This window comes from Penaeus monodon, chromosome 9 (assembly GCF_015228065.2).
Source record: "Penaeus monodon isolate SGIC_2016 chromosome 9, NSTDA_Pmon_1, whole genome shotgun sequence".
In the NCBI taxonomy this organism is placed as follows: Eukaryota; Metazoa; Arthropoda; class Malacostraca; order Decapoda; family Penaeidae; genus Penaeus; species Penaeus monodon.
The window spans coordinates 23,845,333-23,852,842 of NC_051394.1; positions in this window are offsets into that span (position 1 = coordinate 23,845,333).

Consider the following 7,510-nt stretch of genomic DNA (forward strand, 5'->3'; position numbering starts at 1 on the left):
AAAGTTGCCCCAAAAAATAATCTAATGATGTAGTACAGCAGTGCTCAGCGTAATTGTAGCAACAATAACATCTGTAATAGTAATATCAAAATGTCGAAACTTGCGAGTAAATAGAAGTTATTGTCATCTCACTATTTCCACACGTCCAGAATTTTAATCTATATGCTTATAAAACAGTTTTTAGGCCGTTGGATAATTTGCGAGGTCGAATTTGCTATCTTCTTAATCGCACCACCATTTCCTTAGGAACACTTTATATTCGCACATCAAAAGTTCGAGTCACCGAACTTGACTACTCAGTTCGAAATATTGTTTTTGTGAAGCATCAAGAGTTCGGTTCTCTCAGTGGTGTCATGACTCAAGAGAGGGAAAGGTTGTGCTCCTCTTGAGGCTGTGTGAAGGCGTGGGCTGTAAATGTAAATAGTCTTGTTTTACCTTTTTATCTCTCTCAGGACGCGGAATTATTGCTGTAGGTGAGTTATATCGTATAAAGACATAACTTCAGGAAAGCTTTTGAGCCATTTAGTACCTTGAAGATTTGTATTTCCTGTTGAGGTTTTCTGGAGGACTTCACTTCCGGACTCGAAATTTACTCATTAGTTTCGTTTTTTTTTCCCGAAATATGCCAGAGCAGGGTGATATGTATCATTTTGTTAAATCAGCATCGCCATAATGTATTTTTTTTTTGTTTGCTGATATATACGTTATTAAGTCTTTCCCAACAAAACAAATACTGTAGAAGTACATATTGGATTCTGTAAACAAATTATACGTTCAAACCGAAAATTACTAATGATACGTTAATTTTATTGAAACCTATATATTCTCGCAATCGTGTTTCTGGTATCCAGGTCACCTTCGTAAACTCCATTTTTGAGAAGACATGGTATTGTTACCGAGAGCGACGCAGAGTCAAGGCACAAAACCAGGGTATCATGCGAACCCAAAATCCAAACCAAACCCCCTTCCTACCTTGTATTTAGTATTTATTCCCTAGACCGGAGGGCAACCCCCCCCCCCCTCTTTTATTAGCACTTCTTGCCAACTACAGAAAATAAACAGCAGCTGTATCTGATTTTTTTTTTATTATACAGGAAGGGTTTGTCAACTTTTGCTAGGAAGCAATGTACAAAGGCCACTATATTGCTTAGATAAGGGGATGGTTTTTAGTTTCTGTTATTTGAACAGAATATTTGATCTTTATTTGTGTCATTTTATATGTTCTCTTTGAAAATTATTTTTTTCTGCATATGTCATTCAGAAAAGATTTACATTACTGATGAAATTAAATGTAGTATTGATCAACTGCTCTTGATATAAACCCCATGTCAATGGAAGGAGTCTTCTTCTTCCTGTCTTGTTGTAGGGTTTTAGACTATTGTTGTCTATATCCCCTGGATCCTCTTTTTTTCTTGGCTTCTTTTTTCTTAAATTATATCAATTAATTTAGTTGTTTGTAGGAAAATCTTTGTGTGTCTCAGTATGTAGTACTTTGTTATAGATGGCTGATCTGCACCTGTAATTAGAAGATTTATATCAATATTTTTTATGTTCACTCGTCATACAGCATGTTTTAGTTCTGTGTGAGTTGAATCTTGGGCAATGTAATAACATATGTTCTATAGTCTCTTCTTGGTTCTAGCACCATCTGCAGAAAGGGTCATTCTCCATTTTCATTCTATGTAGGTGCTGTTTTAATCTTGTGTGATTGTTTATTAGTTTTGTCATGCATGTATCCAGTTTTCTGTTCCTGGCTCTGGTCCATGGTTTTTGGATGTTATCTTTGAGGAGTCAGTTAGTAGACCTTGTGACCTCACCTGATTTCACCTTTCCTAGAATTATCAGGATTTTTTTTTTAACAATGTTATCAAAATTGGTGCTGTTAATATTATTGTAGACATTATGATTATTATAATGTTATTGATATTATCAACAGTGAAAGAAGCTACCAGAAAATATTTCCGAAAATCAAGGAAAAGTAGAATCAGGCATGATTGGTAGTACTCGTAATTGGTTCATTGGTAATTTATATAGTACTTGTGGAGCCTCTACGTTTAAACATTTATAATCTAAATTCACAGTGGGTATAGTATGTATGTACATGCAGTTGGTTAATATCCATGTACAGTAGGTTTAGTATATAGAAACTAATTCTTTATAGTGACAATATTGGATGTAATTACAGTGTCATAACATCAAGTGATTGCCATGGCTTTCATACCTGTCAGTGTTCTGACAAAGGTCAATATCCTTCAGCCACAAAGCTATATACATTCTGGTAATACAGAAGCCACAGACCCTCTTTTATATTCATTGTCAAATAACGAATTAGTCAATGTTCTGTATTGCCAGAAATACAAATAAGAGAGATTTGTTGGCCTTCTCTTCAGTGCTGACAGGTGTAGAGCCTACAACTGTGGCTTAATTTTAGACCTCTATAATTAATGACTGGTATGGAACCTTAAAATGACCTCTCAAGAGGGGTGATAGGGCCCTATAGAAATTTATACCCAGCAATTTAGATGTTACCTGAATTTTCTTAAAGAGTCTGGTATAAAGGAAGGCTTCTACAGTTGCTTGTATATATTATGTTATGATTACTGTTCTGGTGATATTGAGGGATTGCATATCATTATCATTTGGTAATTGATAATTAAAGCAGTGCTGCACTAGTGCCCATAGCATTTTGACAAAGACCATGAAAGCTTCACTGTGTATATTTTGGCAAGCCAGAGCTTGGACCCAATTAAAACCAGGAAAGTCTCTAAAGTTGAGGATCCTTTAGATAGAGTCACCCCCCTATTTCCCGGGGGCTATCCCCAAAATGCCCAGCCTTTTTTTTGGGGTTCTCTGAAAAATAACTACATGGGGGGTTTTCCCATTTGGGGAGGCTGGGGGGGGAAAGGTGCCCTCAAGGCTCGGGTTCCCCCCTTGGGGTCTGGTTTGGGCCCCCCCCCATGGGCCCAGGCCACCAAAATTTCTCTCTCTCTCTCTCTCTCTCTCTCCTCTTCTCTCCTCTCTCTCTCTTTTCCCCTCCTCCCCTCGCCCCTCTCCTTCTCTCTTCTTCCTCCCCTTCTCTCCTCCCCTTTTGTTTTTTCCCTTTTCTCTCTCTCTCTCTCTCTTCTCTGTCTTTTCTCTGTCTCTTTCTCTGCCCTCTGTCCCTGTCTTTTTTGTCTCGTCCCCTGCCCCTAAAATCTCTTTTCTCTCCTCTCTCTCCCCTCACCCCCCCTCTCCCCCCCCTCTCTCTCTCTCTTCTCTCCTCTTTTCTCCCCCTCTCCTCTCTCTTTTGGGGTGTTCCCTGCCCTGTCTGTTTTCCTTTCTCTTGTCTCTCTCTGTCTCTTTTAAATTCCCCCCCCTCTCCCCTCTCTGTGGGTTCTCTCTCTCTCTCTCTCTCTCTCATCTCTCTCCTCTCTCTCTCTCTTCTCTCCTCCTCTCTCTCTCTCTCTCTCCCCCCTCTCTCTCCCTCTCTCCTCCCCTCTCTCCCCCTCCTCCTCCCCTCTCTCTCCTCTCTCTTTTCTCCTCTCTTTCTCTCCCCCTCTTTTCTCTCCTCTTTTTTCTCTCCCCCTCTTTCTTTCTCTCTTTTTTCTTTCTCCCCCCAATTCTTTCTTTTCTCTCTCTCTTTTCCCCTCTCCCCTCTCTCCCTCCTCTCCTCTCTCCCTCTCCTCTCCCTCTCTCCTCCTCCTCTCTCCCCCTCTCCCTCTCTCCTCTCTCCTCTCCCCTCTCCCCTCTCCCTCTCTCTCTCTCTCTCTTTTCTCTCTCCTCTCTCTCCTCCTTTTTCCTCCTTCTCTTTTCTTTTCTCTCTCCTCCCCTCTCTCTCTCTTCCTCCCCCTCCCTCCCCTCTCTCTCTCTCTCTCTCTCCCCACTCTCCTCCCCATCTCCCCTTTCCTCTCTCTCTCTCCCTCCTTCTCCCCCTTCCTCTCTCTCTCCCCCTCCCTCCCTCCCCCCCCCCCCCCCCCCCCCCTCTCTCCCTCTCCCCCCCTCCCCCCCCTTTTTCCCCCCCCCCCTTTCCCTTTTTCCCCCCTCCCTCCCTCCCCCTCCCTCCCCCCCTCCCCCCCTCCCTCCCTCCCTCCCTCCCTCCACACAGCCACACAGCACACCCACACACAGAACACACACCCCCAACACCACACACACACCCCACAAAACACACACACACCACACACACACAAACACACACACACACCAACACAACCCCAACACACACCACACACACACCACCCCCACACAACACGCACACACACCCCACAAAACAACATACACCCATATACGGGACACACCACACACATATACAGACCCCACAAAATACAGCACACACAACATATCCAAACCCACACATATACAACAACACACACCATAAAAGAAGCCCACACACACATAAAAGAAGAACACCACACCCCCATACAGACAGACACACACATACAGGCACACGGGACCTACGGGCACACAGACCAGGCACTGCATCAGAACAGGCCCCATACAGACACACCCCAAAAACACACAACCCCTTTTGGGGCCCACACACAGACACACATTTTGCACACACAGACACACATGGGCACACCACCCCCAAACCACACACACCACACACAAAACCCCCCCCACACCCCAAAACCCACACACACCACCCCACACACACATTTTTCTAAAACCCGCACCCACCGACCATTTACTCACACACAACACCCACATCCCCAAAACACGGGGCGGGGCCCCGCTTTCACATGCCCAAAAAACAGCACAAATGCACAGACCCAAAAGGGAAAACACAGAAACACACACACATACACACATAAAACAAAACCCCACACAAAATATAAGAAACACACATATACAGACACACCCCCCTATACAGCCCAACAAACACACAAAACAGACAGAAACACACACACACATACAGACAGACACACACATACAGGCACACAGACACATACAGGCACACAGACACAGGCACATGCATACAGACACATACACATCAGAACACCGCACACACACAACACACATGTGAAACAACACAACCCCAAAATGTGCCCCACACAGACAACTTTTTCACACACACCCACACACACACACACACACCCCCCAAAACACAACACACACCAACACACCCACACACAACACACACACACCACACACAACACCCCACTTCTACCCGCACCCACCCACGCTGTACTCACAAAACCAACAAAACCCCCATACCCACGCGCGGGCGCGCATGCACATGCACACAAACATGCACACATGCACAGAACACACCACGGAAACACAGACACACACACAAAAACACACACAACACACACAAACACACACAGACCACACAGACACACCATAACGCACCCCATAAAGGAAAACACACACATACACATGCACACACATCCACATGAAACACACATACACATGCACACACTCACATGCACACACATACCCATCACAAAACATACCCCTGCACAAAAAGGGCACCCACTACCCGGACCCCAAAACACACCACACACACCCACACCAAACACACACACACACACCCACCACACCCCCAACACCACACACACACACAAATAAACACAAAACATGCACCACACATGCACACACAACACACAACACACATCCCACGCACATATGCACCAAACCAACCACAAAAAAACGCACGCACGAAACGCACCACGAAAACCCCCAACGCCCCGCACAACACCACACAAAAAACCACACACACACACACACCCCCCACCACAACACACACACACACACCCCCACAAAAACACATTTTTTCTATTTTAAAAATTTTTTAAAAATATAAAATAATATTTTAATTATAAATAAAATATAAATAAAATATATTTATATATATATATATATATAAAAATAAAATTAAATAATATTAAATGGGCCCCTGGGGGTTTGGCCCGGGGGGAAATTAGGCCCTCCAGCTGGGGGGGCCCCCGGTTTTTTCCCCGGGAAAAGGAAATTTCCCCACCCCGGATTCCAAAAAATTTATGTTTAAAAATTATTGGGTTAAAATAAAAAAAATATATAAAAATTAAAATTACCCCCCCAATGGAAAGGAAACCTGTAATATTATATATATATAAAAAAGGAATATAATATATTTATATAATATATATTTAATATATTTTAATTTATATATATATATATATATATATAACATTTTACAATATATAAATTATATATTTTAAATATATATAAAAAATTCACATATTTTTATATAATTTATAATTTAAAAATTTTAATTAAAATATTATATATTTATATAATTACACAAAATTATACATTATATATATATATATATATATATATATATATATAAAATATATATACATAATAATACAATATACATTATATAATTTTTAAAATTAAAATACTTTAATACAAAAATTTCCAAAAATATAAAAATTTTATAATATATATAAAATATATATATTATATAAATATATATTTAATATAATATAAACAATATATATCCCCTATATTAATTAAAATTATATATATATTTTATATATAAAATATTAATATTATTATAATATTATATAAACTTTATATATAAACATATATATAATTATATATATATTATATATATATATTTTTAAAACCCAAAATTTTATATATATATATTATTATATAAAAATCATTTTCTAAATATTTTAATATATAATCAACCCCTAAAATTTAATTATTTTATTTTTATCAATATAAAAATTATATCATATATATTATAAATAATATATTTATATAACCTATATATATCTCAAACCCTTCAAAACATATATATTTTCATTTTATATATATATATAAAAACTATAAAATTTTTAATATAATATTTTAAAAAACATATTATTAAATCTATATAACTTTTAAAACCTATATTATATAAAACATATTATATATATATTTTAAAATTATATATATATATATATATATATTATAAACATTTTTTAATAAAATTTTATATTTTTTAAAATATATATTATTTTTTTAATTAAAAATATATATGTTTATATATAAATTATATATCTTATTAAAATTATATAAAGGTTATATATTATTAAATTGTTTATTTATATTTTAATATATTTTTTATATTATTTTTATTTTTTTTTTTTTTTATAATATAATAGTTTATATTTTTTAAAAAATTAATTTATATAATATATATTATATATACTAAAAATTTTTATATATATATTTATATATATAAAATGTTTATATATATAGAAAAATTATATATTATATATATATTTATTATTATATAATGTTTATATTTTTTTATATATGTTTATTTTAGTTTATATTTTTATTTATTTGTATTAGGGTGTATGTATATTGTATAATATGTATATATATGTATATTATATGTATTACATGTAAAATACATGTATATACATGAAATATACATGATATCATGTATATACGTGTAATACTTTTTATAAATATATATATATATATCTAATTTTAATAAAATATATAAATATATATTATAACATATATGTATAATATGTTTTAA